We start from the raw sequence: 19,405 nt of genomic DNA on the forward strand, positions 1-19,405 counted from the left end.
CTGCAGTGAAAAAACCTGGAAAAAGTGTAGCGCCACCTGCTGGCAAGAGGAAATGACATGTTTTACTTGGAGCATCACTACTCCGAGTAGGATGAGCCGACACACCTGAAAATGACGTCCACCTGTTGAAAAGCCATTGAAGTTTACTCTGACAAAAAACCATAACTTTCAATGCGGGGGTGTGGTCGTGACAGAGCGGCAAAGTTGGGCATCTCGCTATGCACACAAAAGTTGCTCTCACGTGCACATTCCTTGTCCAATCTCACTGAAATTCAATGGATATGATGAAGCTTCTATTCTGAACCCATGGATATGACAATCTTGGACGAGCTCTATAGCGCCACCTAGTTATTGCATTGGGCACATTCTGCCCTGTATTTTCTCTTTGCTTTGTCCGATGTGCATGAAATTAAAACTGGAGATACTCAGAAGGGTCCTCTCTCATCATGTAAAGTTTCATGGGTGTACACCTGACGGTGCCTGCGTAACAGGAAGTGGTCGATTATGTGCACCCAAATAATAGAAATTTATTATAAATCAGCCGTTTGTCTCAGGAAGCTGAGATTTCAGAATTAGATGCCTTTAATAACCTCCAGCTTTGATATGTAACACTATAGGGTCTACGAGAAACTTCATCACTTGATTTTTTTAATGAAATTTTGGACTGAACAAAGATTTTTAGCATAAATTCTGTTTAGGTTATCAGCACCAAGAATTCAACTTTCATAGGCATTTATGTGCTACTGCTTCCTAAAAAAATTCAGAATGATTGAAGTTACAGGTGAACTTTTAGAGAACATTTCATCCAAAAAGGTCCGAAAACGTCTTTTTAGGCAAAACTACAAACACCTATTTTTTTCATAACTTAATCATCATATATCAACACCATTTATTTTTTTAAATGTAGGGATCTGTGTTTGCTGCCTTCCATATTTTTTTCAGAAGTCCAGGTGAAACAGATGATTTTAAAAAAATCCTGATTCATCCCAAAACCTGTGCTTTTTCCGTCTGGACTCCAAACAAGTGTGTTTTAAAATTACTTATGCTTCAAATATCCACACCAAGTTTAACACGCATATAGTTGAACATGTCTAAATGCTTCTTGAATATTCTTTACAGATATAAAATGAACTGGTCAACTGTAGGATGTCATTTCCTCTTACATGGTTCAGTCTTTTTCTCATGCTGCAGCCTGCTCCTCAATCTTTCCTGTTGCTGGAGTCAAATTTCACCCCCCCCCCCCCCCCCCACACACACACACACCAGCTGCCTGTTTATATGCTAACTAACCCAGAAGTGAGGTGACAATAGTTTAGACACAAGAGGGAGGGCAGACTGCTTTTTCATTTGTTTTGTATGTCTTTCATAGATTTTTATGAATAATCATTGCTTTTCTAGTCATGTAAAATGCAATTAACTTAATATTTTATCTTTTTTTTTTTACAAACAAAACATATGAATGTGCTCCAAAACAAAACCCAACTCTCAGTACAGTTCTACAGATGTAACATAAGACTTAGACAGTAAATGTCTCTTTTATCCTTTTTTAATCAATGCTGCAACTTCTTTTCCTTAATATAAATCCAATGAAATTAAACTACAAAACCAAAAAACACAACCTATAGCAAATTTCTCTAAATAAATTATGTGTATATACAATATGTAGCACTTTTAAACAAAATAATAACAAATCCTTCCAATACAAGCACAGAAAAATGGAACACAAAATTTAAAACCCAAATTTGAAATGGCAATTTTAAAAAGATAATTTTTTCAGCCTGCTAAAAGTGCACAATTGTAAAAGCTCTTTTATATAGACAACTGTTTGGTTGCTTAGAGCTCTAAATATAAAAACAATGCCTTTATGGACGTGGCACGGATGGCACGGATGTTCAGCAGGGTAAACCCCAGGAAAGCGGCGGGACCTGATGGAGTTCCCGGAAAGGTTCTGCGGGCCTGCGCCGATCAACTCTCCCAGGTCTTCACAAAAATCTTCAACCTGTCGCTAGCTCAGGCTTTCATCCCTGCTTGCCTGAAGTCATCCACTATCATCCCGATACCCAAAAAGTCCTCATCCACAGCCTTCCTCACGGACTTCCGCCCAGTTGCACTCACTGCTGTAATCACAAAGTGTCTGGAGCGGCTGCTCCTGGGACACATCAAAGACTCCCTCCCTCCAATCTTCGTCCCCCACCAGTTTGCAGAACAGAACAGATCCACCCCCACTCTACATCGATGGAAACTGTGTGGAGAGGGTCCACAGCTTCACCCTCCTGGGCACCACCATCTCTGCTGACCTCACATGGTCTAACAACACCATGACTGTCATCAGGAAGGCCCAGCAACGCCTGCACTTCCTGAGAAAACTTAGGAGGAACGACGTCAGCCAGGAGCTGCTGGTAACGTTCTACCGCTCAACCATTGAGAGCATTCTGTCCTATGGCATCACAGTGTGGTTTTCCCACTGCACTGAAGCAGAACGGCAGAGTCTCCAGAGAGTGGTAAAGACAGCGCAGAGGATCATCGGCTGCCCCCTCCCCTCACTGAAGGACATTTACCAGTCTCGCTGCATCAGCAGAGTGACTAGCATCACCACTAACTCCACCCATTCTGCTTTCCCTCTGTTTGAACTGCTGCCCTCTGGAAGGAGGTACAGGTCCATCAGAACCAGGACAAACAGACTAAGAAACAGCTTTTTTCCATAGGCAATTATCATACGGAATGCACATACGTCCACCAACCACACCTCACTCTAATTTTACTACAATGCGTGCAATATCCTGACTGTCTAACCGGGTCACTGTGCAATAACTTGATATTTATTAAGCTGTGCTCACAGCAACTCATGTAATTCCTTTCTATTTTATTCACAAATATTTAATATTTAACAGTTTCTGTCCATATTGTTCATTTTTTGTTAAGAGTTGTAAATACAGTATTTCTTTTTCTATTCTATTTTTATTTTTATTTTATGTAACTCCTTCACTCCAAGGCTGCTGCAATTTCATTGTATCCCCATGTACAATGACAATAAACGATTCTGATTCTGATTATATCACTTAGACACAGATGGAGAACCATATCAACTGGATTGGTAACAGCAACAACCACCGACCAAGCCGGCAAGCCCTGGCAGAAAAGATCCCCACAAGAAACACTGCAGGCTGTTCCATAAAAAATATAGTTTTACCATTGCCTTGCAGATCACAGTTGAAGTGGTTTAGTTTTCCTAAAAAAATTCAGAATGATTGAAGTTACAGGTGAACTTTTAGACAACATTTGATCCAAAAAGGTCCGAAAACGTCTTTTTAGGCAAAACTGCAAACACCTATTTTTTTGCATAACTTATCTTTCAAATATCAGCACAAAAAAATTAAAAACGGTAGAGATCTGTGTTTGCTGCCTTCCATATTTTTTTCAGACTTAAAAGTGTAACAGATGATTTATAAAAAATCCTTTTTCATCCAAAAACCTGTGTTAAATCTGTCTAGACTCCAAACAAACATTTTTTTATGGTAACTTATGTTTCAACAATCGACACCAATTTTCACACACCTATAGCTGAACATGTCCCATAGCTCCCTGAATATTTTCATAGATATACAATGAACTGGTCATTCTAACATCTAGCATTCTAACATCTAACATCTTACATGTCAAAGCCTCTCTCAGCCTGGCTCTGCTGAAGGAGTCGTGTTACAACCCCGCCCCCTCCTGCTGGGACCCCTGCTATGTAAATTAGCAAGCAGTGAACAGAGAGATGAGGAGTAAGAATGGCCATTACTCAGGCATGCATAATCCAAAGACAGCCAGTTAAACACTGAAAGACATATTTTTCGGTATGTCTTTCATACATCTTTAGTATTAAAAACTCTCCAAGATGAATGTGCCTGACTCCACCTGCAGGTGGATCACAGACTTCCTGACGGACAGACAGCAGTATGTGAGGCTGGGGAAGCTCGTCTCAGATACTCGGACCACAAGCACCGGATCCCCCCAGGGCTGTGTCCTTTCACCCCTGTTACTCTCCCTGTACACAAACAGCTGCACAGCTGGTCACCTGTCTGTCAAACTCCTGAAGTTTGCTGACGACACCACACTCATCGGCCTCATCTCTGACGGAGATGAGTTGGCCTACAGGAGTGAAATAGCCAGGCTGGTGTCATAGTGCAGCGCTAACAACCTGGAGCTTAATGCTCTGAAGACAGTGGAGATGACAGTGGACTTCAGGAAGGCCCCAGCCCCCCTCCCCCCTGTCATCCTCTGTGACTCCCCGGTGACCTCTGTGGAGTCCTTCTGCTTCCTGGGAACCATCATCAGCCAGGACCTCAAGTGGGAGCAGAACATCAGCTCCATCACTAAGAAGGTCCAGCAGAGGATGTACTTCCTGAGGCAGCTGAAGAAGTTTCACCTCCCTGAAAAGATGCTGGTAGACTTCTACGATGCCATCATCGAATCCACCCTCACGTCCTCCATCACAGTCTGGTTCGCTGCGGCCACGGCCAGAGACAAGGCCAAGCTGCAACGCGTCATCCACTCAGCAGAGAAGGTGATCGGCTGCCACCTCCCGTCTCTCCAGGAGCTGCACATCTCCAGGACCTGGAGGCGGGCAGCCAGGATTGTAGCCAACCCCTCTCATCCAGGACATAATCTCTTTCGGCCCCTCCCTTCTGGCAAGAGGCTCCGGTCCATCAGGACCAGGACCTCGCGCCACAAGAACAGCTTCTTCCCCACTGCAGTCAGCCTGCTGAACAGTACCCCAACTCCCCCAGGTGACCCCCCCTCCCCCCCCGCCCACCAAAGGACTGTCGGTGCCACTTACAGGCCCCACCATCCCAGCCCATCTGTGCTCCCACTTTAAGTCACCTTACTCTACTGTATATAGTGTGTTGTTGTTGTTAACTTAATTTTTAACTTATTCTTAATTGCACTATACACCAAGTCAAATTCCTCGTTTTGTAAAGTGCGCTCTACTGAACCTGGCAATAAAACTTTTTCTGATTTCTGATTCTGATTCTGATTCTATTAATCATTGTTTTTTATTCATTCAAAATGCAATTAAATCAATATTTTATCTTTTTTCTTTTCCTTTTTCTTTTTTTTTATCTCTTATATCCTTTTTTATAATCAATGTTTGAACTTCTTTTCCTTTCTATTGTCATGGTTTCAGTTTGTTGTCTTGTTTTTCGCTTTAGTTCTTGTTTTGTCTTGTTTGGTTCTGTTTCCTGTTTTATTTTGAAAGGTTTCCTGTCTTGTCATGTTTCTTGAGTTTTACTTCCTTTGGTCCCCATCTGCCCTAATCGTGTTCACCTGTGTCTTGTCTGCCCTGTCTGTATATAAGTCTTGTCTCTCCCTTCCTCCTGTGCTGGTCCATTAACTTCTGCTCATGTTGATCACGTCTTCTTGTCTGGCGTCCATGTCCCTTGCCATGCCACAGTAAGTTTTTGTTTTTAGTTTTGTCATCCTGCTCTGCAGCGCTTTTTGTTAGTTAAATAAACCCACTTGCCCTGAACCCGTTTGCCTCCCGTCTCTGCGCCTGGGTCCTACCTGATCTCGAGCCTCCCCCCCACACGACATCTATACATCCAATGAAATTAAACTACAAATCAACAAACACAACTGATAACAAATGTCTCTAAAAAATGATGTGTATATTTGCAGAACCTTAAAAACACCAAACAAATAACAAATGCTTCCCAATTAAAGCACAAAAAATGGAACACAAAATGTAAAACCCAAGTTAGAAATTGCAATTTGAAAAAGATACTTTTTTCAGCAGCTTTTCAAAATCAATCACCAATTCTACTCTTCTGTGGATGAAACAAAGAACTCCAGAACAATGAAGCCATTTCTCTAAGTCTCTCTCACCTTCAGTTTTAAACAAGGTCTGTGAAAATCCACCATACATTGGTCACATGAACTCAGAGACCTGCTAAAAGTGCACAATTGTAAAAGCTCTTTTATATAGACAACTGTTTGTTTGCTTAGAGCTCTAAATATAAAAAAAAATGCTTTTCTATCACCTAGACACAGATGGAGAACCATATCAACTGGATTAATAACAGGGTGGCATGTTTAGGTTTAAACTTACATCAAAAGACAACATGAAGCTGTCCATCACATTTTTGACCTAAACATGTAAACACATCCTTGGCTCTGCGGTTAGGAAATGGTATTTGGGAATCTCTTTATACCAGGAGCCAGCCTGGCCATTGGAACATCGCCACAGTGCCCATCCAGACTGGGACAGCAACGGGGTCCACTTCAGAGCCGTGAGCTGCTGTGTTTAACTCCAGCTGTCCCAGCAAGGGAAACAACTGCAGCAACATCCACTGACCAAGCTGACAAGCCCTGGCAGAAAAGATCCCCACAAGAAAAACACTGGCTCAGGCAGGCTGGTCAAAAAAAAATAGTTTTGCCATTGTCTTGCAGCTCGCAGATCAAGTGGTTTAGTTTTCCAGTAATGTCAGTCAAGAATGCAAGTTCAGATTCACAATGTTCATATTCACCATATTCAACAGACATCTCCTCCAATAGCACCTTAAAAATCCTGTGCTGTTTTGCTTTGCAGCTGAGGTTGTTTACGATTTTCAGAATAAGAGTCATTATATGTCCAGAGCCAATCACTTCTGCACATAAGGCCTGCTGGTGAATGACGCAGCAGTAATGCAGACATTTTGGAAAGTCTGGGTCAGCTTTACAGTGAGTGATGAAACCTGTTTGTCTATTGATCATAGCAGGAGTCCCATCTGCAGTCACTGCTACCAGCTTTTCTAATTGTACCTTTTTCTGCACAAAAACGCCTTCACCGTGTTATACATTTCAACTCCTCTTGTAGTTGTCTGTTAGGGCAGATGTGTCAGGAGTTCTTCTCTTGTGGAAACCAAAAGCTATGCTGTACTGTTGCCGTCCACAGACTCATCACACTGGACGTTAACCACCTGCACTTTGCAAGATCCCGGTCCAGCTAATTGGCCAAGTTATCAGACATAGCTGACACTCATCTAGACATTGTAGTGGAAATTGAATGAGTTCTATTGTTCTCATCCTTAGGGACAGTGATAGCAATTATCATCATTGCTTGAATTTTTTTCATGCTATATGCAAAAGTCTTTGTCCCTTAAGGCAACAGATTACAGCCCCCCCCCCCCCCCCCCCAGGCTGCTGTCGTATTAACATTAGCTTGGAGCTCCAGAATGGACAAGAAAAAACGACGAGAATGGCTCGAGCAGGGCGTTGCTCACGGGGCGGTCGCTCGTGCCATGCGGTCGCACGTGCTCGGGCCCGCTAAATGCTACTTGTAGCTTTAATTATTATTATTATTCTTTTTCTTCCGACGGAAGAATCGCCTTTTTGAGGCCTTTAACATACCCCAAAACTCACCAAATTTGGCACACACCTCAGGAGTCGCGAAAAATTTCGTATTTTACAGGAGATTGGCATGGGCGCACAAAAATGGCTCGACAGCGCCACCTACAGTGACATTTGTCCCGAGCCCCCGCATATGCTTTAACATACAAGCTTGATTTTTTCAGGACATGTTCATCAGATGGAAACCTACAAAAAAGTCTCTTGGTACCAAGCTGTCAGTCGCACAGGAAGTCTGCTATATTGGTGTCAATATGTCATTTTTGCTCTATTTTGGACATTTGTAGGCCTCCTTCTAGAACGAACTCCTCCTAGAGATTTGTGAATAATTACTCCAAACTTTGGTTTTGTAAACTAAACACATGTCCGATGTTAAATTGCGAAGCTTTTAAGTTTTTACGGATGTTTGTGACCGTGGCGGCGCGTCGAATTTCAAGGTCATTTCGAAAACACGCCATGAAAAGACAAATGGCCATTACTCAGCCATGCATAATCCAATCTGATCCAAAATTGATATGCATGATTGTAGTCTGACTCTGAACACATCTGCAGTGAAAGAATCTGGAAAAAGTGTAGCGCCACCTGCTGGCAAAAGGAAATGACATGTTTGACTTGGAGCATCACTGCTCCAAGTAGGATGAGCCGACACACTTGAAAATGACGTCCACCTGTTGAAAAGCCATTGAAGTTTACTCTCATAAAAAACCATAACTTTCAACGCAGGGGTGTGGTCGTGACAGAGCGGCGAAGTTGGGCGTCTCGCCGTGCACAGAAGAGTTGCTCTCACGTGCACATTCCTTGTCTAATCTCACTGAAATTCGATGGAGGTGATGAGGCTTCCATTTTGAACCAATGGATATGACAATCTTGGACGAGCTCTATAGCGCCACCTAGTTATTGAAAAACACAGTTTTTGTCGCATTCTGACCTATCTTTTCTCTGTGCTTTTTCCGATGTTCATAAAATTACAACAGGAGATACTCACAAGGGTTTTCTTTCATCGTTTAAAGTTTCATGGGTGTACACCTGATGGTGCCTGCGCAAGCCACCGCCAAACAGGAAGTGGTTGATTGCGTTGCAGTCAGATAATTAAAAATTCATAAAAAATCAGCCGTTTGTATCACGAGGCTGAGATTTCAGAATGAGATGCCTCTTACATATCTCCAACTTAGATACACAGCACTTGCATAAGTGCACAAAAACGGCTCGATAGCGCCACCTACAATGTTTGTTTTCGCGAGCCCCGCCATGTTCTTTAACATACAAGCTTGATATTTACAGGACATGTTCATCAGATGCAAACCTACAAAAAAGTCTCTTGGGACCAAGCTGTCAGTTGCACAGGAAGTCTGCTATATTGGTGTCAATATGTCATTTTTGCTCTATTTTGGTCATTCGCAGGCCTCCTTCTAGAACGAACTCCTCCTAGAGATTTGTGAATAATTACTCCAAACTTTGGTTTTGTAAACTAAACACATGTCCGATGTTAAATTGCGAAGCTTTTAAGTTTTTACGGTTGTTTGTAACCGTGGCGCGCGTCGAAAATGGAGGTCATTTCGAAAACACGCCATGAAAAGAAAAATGGCCATTACTCAGCCATGCATAATCCAATCTGATCCAAAGTTTATGTGCATGATTGTAGTCTGACTCTGAACACATCAGAGGTGGAAGAATCCGGAAAAGGTGTAGCGCCACCTGTTGGCAACAGGAAATGACATGTTTTACTTGGAGCATCACTGCTCCAAGTAGGATGAGCAAACACACCTCAAAATGACGTCCACCTGTTGAAAAACCATTGAAGTTTACTCTGATAAAAAACCATAACTTTCAAAGCGGGGGTGTGGTCGTGACAGAGCGGCAAAGTTGGGCGTCTCGCCATGCCCAAATGTTGCTCTCACGTGCACATTCCTTGTCCGATCTCACTGAAAATCAATGGATATGATGAAGCTTCCATTCTTAACCCATGGATATGACAACTTTGGACGAGCTCTATAGCGCCACCTAGTTATTGCATGGGGCACATTCTGCCCTGTATTTTCTCTGTGCTTTGTCCGATGTTCACAAAATTACAACAGGAGATCCTCACAAGGGTATAAGTTTACTCTGATAAAAAACCTTTCAGCTGTTTGTCTCAGGAAGCTGAGATTTCAGAGTTAGATGCATCTAACAAAGCTCCACGTTTGATAAGCAGCACTATAGGGTCTACGAGAAACATTTAACCACCTTAATCACCCTATTCTGTTGGCAAAGCAGTAGAGACGTGGAAGACTCTGTAAAATGGAACATTAATGTATTTCATTGAGGAAATTAAATCTCATTTTTTGAATGTTTCTATTTATTTTTGATGTCTTACATTTTAGTTTATGAAGTATTTTTAAATGCTGAAAAATCTTGTGTTTTTTTTTTACTGGGTGAAAAATGAAAGTATTTAATAAATGAAAGTATTTTTGTTTTCAAACAAGTGATATGGTTTGACTCTGAATAAAAAATACTAAACTTTGAACTCAGGTGTCAAGTGTTTCATGTAGTTAGACTATACAACTCAATGTTGAAAAAGAATGTTAAACTCTTACCCAGCAGATTGTGTAACCTTAAGAACAATTAGTGACAAATGCTTTAACTAAAAAAGTTAAACTAAAAAAAAAAAAAACTTTAAGTTTGACTCACAGGTTGTTCATGTCTGGCCAGGCCATCCAGAGGAAATCTTCTGAGACGTCAACTTCTCCTCCTTGCTGTCCTGTGATGCTGCATATCTGCTCGTTTTCGGTTTGATCTCACAAGAAATGGTTGAATTATTGCCAACAGGAACAGGGTCAGATTCATATTCAAAGCTATTTTCAGTAAGACGGAAGAGAAAACTACTGAAAAAAAGCCTCCTCGCAAGACCCTGTAAATCGTTCAGCGGCAAAAAAAATAAATATTGCCATAGACTAATGACTTGAGGGTTTATTTCTGAACAAATACATTAAATCGCCACCAAAGTGTTTGTAATTTTATTATTTAGAAAATCGGCCACGTTTTCCATGGTCAAAACATAGCAGATTCATAAATAGTCTTTGTAAAATGTTCATATGTATTATGTTTGTACTTTGACAAATAGGTGTCATTCTCCGTGTTAAATAGTAGTAGTTCCCCTCCAGACCAGGTGGTGGCGGTAATGCGCCACTTTTGTTTCGTGTCAAGCGCTTTATGTAAACACCTGAGATAGAAAAGTAGAAAGCACGGGGTGTCCAAATTGTTATGAAATTCAGGGAACTGCATGATGCCGATCTTTGAAGGCTTTCCAGGAGTTACAGGAGAGAACAGGAATTCTGACAAAGTCTGAGTCTTCTGAGGATCACTTGATGATCAACTGTTTTGTAGGAGACTGACTCTATTCAGAATGAACTGACTTTAAGTTGAACCAGCCTGTATCTTGGAACACCTTTGTTGGCAACACCACCCAAAGTTATGGTTTTTAAGTTAAAAAATATTTTGGAACTCTACCCTTCACATCATACAAAGCACATCTCAACAGTACTGTAAAATTATTGCTTATTGGAAACAAACTCTCCAAGGGATTAAAAAGAGAGTTCTTTTGAAATTTCCCCCACCAGCAAAGCATCATGGGAAGTATGACGTCACGACCCCGGAATAGCACACGTTTCTTGTGAGAATTATCTAACAGAATCACCCACAAAACACACATACATAACACAAAGAAGACAGCACACCACCACTTTGGGATTGGAATGTAATTTTATTAGATTTCAACCCTTGGGAGTCAAACTAAAAACGGAGCTGTCTGATTGGTCCATGGGAGAGCTCATGCAAATGAGAACAAACTCAATAGCTAGAATGTTCAACAACGGATTAATGATCAATACAATAATTACTATAAAATGTTCTACACATACATAAGGAACTAAACTAAGTAGAACTTCTATTATTTCATGAAAAAATAACATGTAATCAACCTACTTCATCAAATACGAACGAGAAAAGGGAAACCTTGAGTCAAGCAGCTGGTCAAGCCAATCACCCCAGGGGATTTTCATATCAATCTTCCCTCTACTCGACCCCTGCTGGACGACTGGAGAACCACACCCCACGGAGAATTTCACTCAAGGTTGCCGAACTAGAGCAAAAACAGCTCTTTTAAGAGCTTTCCTCATTTCTACTACACTTCGATCTTCGACGCTCCTGACCAGCAAGGAAGACCACCGGACCCCCAGTGAGAAGAAGGAGGAGGTCTTCAACTTTACTCGAGGTTAGTCACGACCATTATGAATTTTCCCGCGACTTTAAAAGGGCCGTTACTGTAAATCAACGACCTTTTTCACACTAAAGGCCCGTACACACCGGGACGAATATTCGCCAGGCGTTATTCGCCAGCGTTTTTCGCCACGTTTTTCGCCACGTTTTTTGTGTTCACACCCAGGCGATTTTCGCTGACGATGAGTGGAGTGAACATGCAATTTCATTCCCTGACATTAGATGGCGCTTAATGTAAAACAGAAATACTCCTGTACACAAGGTGGCACTGCGCAACTTTACGCTTCTTAAACTCGCTTTTCCCTCAGAAGAAGAGAGCAAGTATTTACACGCTTGTCAGAATCAAACAAAGAAAACATGAATATTTCAAGCACCAGTAGCTCCAACTGGTGCTTGGTTCGGGGATGTTTTAGAATGTCCGTCATTATTGCTTCGCGGCTGTGTAGACGCTACTTGGCGTCTATCTTCTTCGCTGGTATGTGTGCTCAGCAAGGCAGTTTTGTGTTTGAGCGCCCCCAAGTTGTGTTTTACTGTAACTTCAGAAGCTCCAGACACGTGAGCAAAAGCGCCGTTCTCATTGGTCGAGTAGATTTCGACGCGACGCGTCGAAAAAAAAAGACGAACCCGAGGCGTTTTTTTTTTTTTTGACGCTTTAACGCCTGGCGTTTTTTCGCGTCGGTGTGCACACTCTCGTTGGTGGCCTTTGTTTAGTCACGAGGCGTTAAACGTCGGCGAAAATCGCCGGCGAAATTCGTCCCGGTGTGAACAGGCCTTAAGACAACACTACTCACCCTCTGATAAACAATTTTTTTGAATAAAAACCGTAAAAGTTTAAAATCGATAGGACGAACGTAAATGATTTGAACTTTTCCTTCGTTGAACCGGAAGTGGTCATGGCAATTTGATTCGAACGTAATTTTTAAAATACTTTTTAAAGCAAACCAACCGACGAATTTTCTTTTTAACGGACACAAATGTACAAAATGACACGTAGAATCGATACTGATCGACAAACAACAACTTTCTATCCGTTTCAGAGATCGGTTTTTGTAGTCATTCCGCCATCTTTATAGTTCTTGGAATTCGAACGTAGTTTTTACAGTTTTTAAACCACATTAAGTAGTGAAACTCCTTTCTAATTGATCAAATACATAGCAGTTCACATATAATACTTTTTAAACACCGCGGTCGACATCTGTGGAAGTGCGGTCTCGCTAGCCGTCACTGACTTTTTGCATGCGCGTTGACATCATAGTTTACATCATAGTTTACATCATAGTTTACATCATAGTTTACGGTGCACACCGCCAGCGAGCTGAAAAGACGGTATAAAGTGTTAATATCACCCATGTCAGTTACTCATCAAATAACATGTACTGTGCTCAGAAATCAATGAGAGATATTGCAGCTCTAGATTGTCTTTTGATGTACAGATTTATTCCTTTATTGCATGTCTGACCATTCTATAATCAACTACCAAGAATGTGTGTGTTTGAAATATATGCAATCAGACAGAATGTAAAAGTGAGTTTGAACACTAACAAGAGTGTTTTGTGTGTTGTTGAGCACGGCATGGAATGAAACAGAAATAAAGATTCTCCACGTAAAATGACACATCTGATCCAGTCATGTCAATTCATTCTAAAGTGGCTTCTGTCCAAGATTACACAAAACTTTCAGTGGATTATTGTTGTTAATGATGTTCACTAATATAACAGCAAGCCTGAAGAAGATTTACTGTATAAAATTAGAGATATTGATATAGTCTCATTCAGGCTGTCTCCTTCAGTCAGCATATAACATGGAAACTACCCAAAATGCCAATTTATTAAAAGATTACAAAAAAAAGTCACTGGATTATTGTTGGTAATAATGTTCATGATAATCTCAGCAATTTTGAAGAATATTGACAGGAGAAAATTACAGATATTAAAGTTTAATTCTCCTAGGCATCCTGCCTTCATAGTTAAAGAACATTTGATCCACCCAAAATGCCACTTTAACCGGTTTATAAACATTTTATACTATGAATAAGGAGGCCTGAATTGGTCTATTATGTCAATATCTTTACTTTTCTACAGTCATTCTTCTTCAAACTTGCTGTGATGATCATGGACACCATTACTAACAATAATCCAGTGAACGTTTAGCGTCACCTTTGAAAAAAGGGTATTTTGTAAGGTTTAAATATTACACTATGACTGTGAAGTGGTCTATAACTTGACTTTCTTATATTCTTCAGTCAAATTTGTTTAAACTTGCCGTGTAGTTAGTGAACAACACTTCCAACAATAATATGTTAAATGTTTGGCGTCACCTTTGTACCAAATTTTATTTTGGATGGTTATACGTAATACTATGAATGAAAAGGCATAACTAACAATAATCCACTGAAATGTTTGTGTAATCTTTTAATAAATTGGCATTTTGGGTGGTTTCCATGTTATGCTGACTGAATGAGACAGCCTCAGTGAGACTATAATGGCAATATCTCTAATTTTATACAGTAAATCTTCTTCAAACTTGCTGTTATATTAGTGAACATCATTAACAACAATAATCCACTGAAAGTTTTGTGTAATCTTGGACAGAAGCCACTTTAGAATGAATTGACATGACTGGATCAGATGTGTCATTTTACGTGGAGAATCTTTATTTCTGTTTAATTCCATGCCGTGCTCAACAACACACAAAACACTTGTTAGTGTTCAAACTCACCTTTAGAATCTGTCTGATTGCATAATTTCAAACAAACACATTCTTCTTGGTAGTTGATTATAGAATGGTCAGACATGCAATAAAGGAATAAATCTGTACATCAAAAGACAATCTAGAGCTGCAATATCTCTCATTGATTTCTGAGCACAGTACATGTTATTTGATGAGTAACTGACATGGGTGATATTAGCGCTTTATACCGTCTTTTCAGCTCGCTGGCGGTGTGCACCGTAAACTATGATGTAAACTATGATGTCAACGCGCATGCAAAAAGTCAGTGACGGCTAGCGAGACCGCACTTCCACAGATGTCGGCTCACCTGACCGCGGTTTATAAACGCCTGCCGACCCGTGGGTATTTCCACTGAAGATCAGTTCCAACGTATTTAGTACTTTTTAGGTTTTATGTTCAATTTTCAGTGTTTAATAATCTAATATAGGACACATGTTAAATTTGTGTATAAATTTCTTCAAATAATCTATAAGTGTGTGGCAGCCAGTATGAATATATTTGCAGGAACACAGATTTTAAAATGGCTGCTTGGCCTCCTGTTCGCTTTAGGATTGATGTTAAAGTTTTTATTAGTTTATAAATGTTTGTATGGTCTTGGGCCTTCATATTTATCTGATATTTTAAAGTATGATCCCCTCTGGACCCTGAGGTCCTCTGATACAGGCCTTTTGGTTATCCCAAAAGTTAAAACACACTGAAAGGCCTCATTCAGTTTTAATGGACCTCCTCTATGGATTAGCCTCCCAGAGAGCATTTACCATTTTATGTCTATTAAAGTTTATGTATTTGTTTTAAATAAATGTTAATTTTTTTTATTCCTTTTACATTTTATTTGTAACTCCAGAGTTTTGCTCTGAGGGATCTTCCACACCAGTGGCTGACCATTTCTGGACAACAGAGAGGAGCTGTTTGCTGGTTTTTCCAGAGAGCCTTTTGTTTTGTAAGCCAGTTAAGAGTTTGGTAAAGGTAAGTTAAATTTGCAGTGTTTAATAATCTATAGCAGTGCTCCCCAACCTAGTTAGCGCCACGGCCCGGTATGACGTAATTCAAGGTTTTCACTGATAAGGTTTCTTTTTTCAATAAACTTTATTGCACATTTTTTAAGTTAATGGATCGGTCTTTGAGATGTTGGTGGAGGATTACTGTAGCAACGCCACGCAGAAGGAGTAACAGATACGTGACAACACACATCCCGAGCTTTAATTTTGACACCCATGAATGGGACATTGCATGGGTCTCATCATCCTCCCCCCTTCTCATACTCATGGTGCAAAAAAGTACTGTCTGTTAAGTGTAGCTTTCTTTTCTGGAAGTGGAAGGCTCCTCCTGTCTCCTGGCCGGGCCTTTTCCCCTAGGCTCATTTTGCTAGCTTCTGGGTTTTATTTTAGCAGTAACTTATCACGTGGCCGAGAGGAGCACCTTGGTCTGCGTTACTGTTGACAGACGGGTGTGACAGTCACACAGAATCGGGCAACTTTTCTAAATAAAACATCTTTCAGATTCAGATATAAAAAAAACGGAAGTAAGTTATTATTTCTGTGCGGCCCGGTACCAAATGACCCACAGACCAGTACCGGTCCGCGGCCCGGGGGTTGGGGAACACTGTATTTTAGGACACATTTATTATTATTTTTACTTTTATCTGTGTAGAACTATTTTCCAATAGTCTGAAAATATTGTTTGTTTTTGATTATTGGTCTGTGTGGCATAAATGTATTGCTTTAGGTATACATAATAGAAATGATAATCTTATTTTACTGGTGGTTTCATTTTTATATTTTTTTTTTATAGATGCCACGAAAGAAGGGATTTAATATGCGTCGCACCAAAGTGTGTAAGGTTCAAGAAGAAGGTAAAACTTCTGGTTGTGTGTGTCAGGAGCAAATACAGAAGCCTTTGATTTCTGGAATGAAAGTAAGATTAACACATTCAAGTGATAGTACAACATCTCTTACATGTTGTGTTGTGGCTGCAATCAACCATGTTGTTGCTCCAGTGTGTACATGGAGGGACGCTGATGTTGACAATATTAGAAATGAAGGTGTGCAGTTGGTTTGTTCATTTAATGGAAGTGATGGATGTGTGAACAATTCCGAAAAGTTATTCAAGGTTTCTGAAAAGCTCAGTGTGTTTGGAAGAATTTGGGATGTTGCTATCAATGAGCCTGTGTATTCTGGTGATTCAAAGAGTGAAGATTTTTCACTGTATGAAATGATGCAGGAGCGACTGATGGAGGAAGATCTGTGTTTGTTGGATTTGCAGGGTTTCGTTTGTGCTGTCATTCATCACAAAGAGTATTTTGTTGTGGTCGATTGTGGTGCACGAGATTCATCTGGAATGTTTTCTAATATTGGAACATCTGTGGCTGTTTTCAACAGTTGCTTTAATGACTTGATGTTGCACATTTGGAACTTGAAAAAGTCTTTGAATGCAGAATGGTTTGGCATCAGTTCAATGTTTGTGAAAGAAGCTTCTTGGGATGGGTGTAATAATACATTTGGTTTGGGAGCAGAGGATGCACGTGTGAATCAGTCAGTTTTGGGCAAAAGACAGACTGGTTTTATAAAAGAACATGTTCAGGAGTTAAATGACAAAGTTGTGGTTGGCGAACAATGTAAAGTGTTAATGGAACGCAAAAATTCATTGAAAATTGGAAAAAAATGCATTAATTTAAAAAAAAAATCATCTTCAGTGATTTTAAATGAAAACAATTGTAACAGATTTGACACAGAACGTTGTGTAAGGGGATCTTTTCATCAAGGAGATCGGCAGCTTCAAAACAGAGGTGTGCAGTGCATGGCAATAGCCCTGGTGAGTATGGCTAAACACACGGATCGTAGTGTTTTTGAGTGGGAGGCAACAGACTTGGACCATGTTGTGTTTCTTGGTGATCAGCTTTACTCCTCGGTGTGTGAAAACAAAATCATCCCTGGAAATTTGAAGTTTTTGTCAGTACCTGATTTGCCCATGGATTCTGAAATTGATGGTAAATTATTTAAGTTTGAGTATGGTGAATACGTTTCTGGGATTGTTAATGTGAGTAATGGTAAATTTGTTGACAGTGGTGAAGTGATAACTCTTAAAAAGGGACTGGAGCACATGCTTGTCAAGTATAAAACATGTTTTTTGACCATAGGCAGTAGTACTTGTGCTGTTATTTCAGAAAACGGCCATTATGCTGTGGTGGATTCACATGCACGCAGTGGTACTGGAATGGCAGATGTAAATGGAAGAAGTATTATCATGTACCTTCCTAGTCTTAATGATTTATACAATTATATTTGTTGCTTGAGTATTTCACTTGCAGGGAAAGAAATGGCTTTTGAAATTGCATCCGTTGCTGTTACTGACAATGATCATAGTGAGAAAAATAAACAAAGTGTGCTTGAGAAGGATTGTAAAACTGGATTAAATACTGGGTCACAGTTTGGTTTCGGGTGCAGTTTAGATGTTCAAACTAGTCCCTTACCGTTGCATGAAAGTAACAGAAAGCGTAAGCTTTCTACTGTGCAACGTGAATCAAAGAAGACAAAATGGTATGATGCTAATGAAGCTAGTTTGGATGTTGAGTTTCTTGGTGATGTTTCATCAAAGAAACTTGAGTTTTACCCTGTTGATTTTGATGTTACACAAGCATTGTGTAAACAACTGAATGTGCATTGTGAAAACACTGCTTGTTCTAACCCTCTAGAGGTTGATATGTTGGGAATTCCATGTCAAACTGATCATATAGTAGCCGATGGCAATTGTTTTTTTAGGGCTGTGTCCAAAGTTATTAGTGGTACAGAGAAAAATCACATAAAGTTAAGACGTGCAGTTGTCACACATTTACAAAAGAATGTTGGAAATTATAGTTCTCTTTTGAGATCTGAAAATATGTCTGTGGATGAATATCTCAATGTTTCTAGAATGAGATTTTCTGGTAGTTGGGCTACAGAGGTTGAAATTCAAGCTACAGCTGACTACTTGGGTGTGAGTGTGTATACATTTCACAATGAACGTTGGTTGAAATATGCCTGTCAACGTAAGGCCATATCTAAACAAGGCATATATTTGCAAAATATAAATGAGTGTCATTATGAAGTTGTAACTTGCGTTGAAATTTTTCAGCAGCAGCGTTGTTTTGGGTTGTGTAAATCTATGGAAAAAAATAATTTGGGTCATAATATGAGGCAACGCAAAAGAGACTCAGAAATGCTGTCAGAAGGAGATTGCAAGAGTGTTAAACATGGCAGGTCTGAAGTTGGTGATTGTAATGAAGTTTTGTTTAGTGCATTGGTTAACAATGATCACCAAAACAGTGAAATCTATCAAAGTAACAATTTAGTTGAAAATGCTTTCAGTTTTTATCCATTGTCGTTTGAGAGTGCAGTTTTGTTGTCAAAACATATTGATTTAGATTTTGTGAAGCAGTATGAAGACATTCCAACTAATAATGTAACGCTTGGTTCTATTTGTAAGACAGAGGTCACATTAAATGATGGCAATAGTTTTTTTCGTGCTATTTCTCGAGTCATTAGTGGATCTGAAAATTGTCATAGAAGAGTTCGACTGGCTGTTGTTAAGTTTATGCTAAAGAACAGTGACATTCATATGAAGTTGCTGGAGAAAGGCTATGGAACAGTGTCTGAGTACATTCAGAAGTCACGTATGAAATATGTTGGCAGTTTTGTATCGGAGATTGACATTCAAGCTACTTCAAATGTTTTGGGAGTAGAAATTTTTGTACACAATGGTAGCATATGGAGAAAGTATAAGCCTGTAAATAGAATATTTGGAAATCAAGGAATTTATTTGCGAGAATGTGATAAGAAATATTATGAGGTTGTTGTCTGTGTTCATTGTAGTGGTGAAGCTGGATGTGCCAATTGGTGTAAAAGCAATAGTATTTGTTCTGACACACCACTGCTAAGATGCCGTTCTTTTCAACCACATAATGTTAGTTGTGATTCAGTTGGTGAATCTTCTTTTTCTAAGTATCTAAAAAAAAAGAGATCCTTTTACCACAAAATGCATTATCAAATAATTGAACAGCATAAACAAAAGAAAAAAG

The 19,405-nt window shown here is 39.9% G+C and overlaps 2 long non-coding RNA genes across 2 annotated transcripts in view; one reads left to right on the forward strand and one right to left on the reverse strand.

Moving 5' to 3' along the window:
* LOC144990184 (uncharacterized) overlaps positions 1-19,405 on the reverse strand; it is a 572,443-nt gene that overhangs the window by 278,214 nt on the left and 274,824 nt on the right. The gene's annotated exons all lie outside the window — the stretch shown is intronic.
* LOC144990178 (uncharacterized) lies at positions 11,435-17,731 on the forward strand. Its single transcript, XR_013654166.1, has 3 exons — positions 11,435-11,617; positions 15,197-15,318; positions 16,144-17,731. It is a non-coding gene; the product is annotated as an uncharacterized LOC144990178 (long non-coding RNA).

Source organism: Oryzias latipes, chromosome 24, assembly GCF_053564925.1.
Source record: "Oryzias latipes strain Hd-rR chromosome 24, Olatipes_Hd-rR_3.1".
NCBI classification, from domain to species: domain Eukaryota; kingdom Metazoa; phylum Chordata; class Actinopteri; order Beloniformes; family Adrianichthyidae; genus Oryzias; species Oryzias latipes.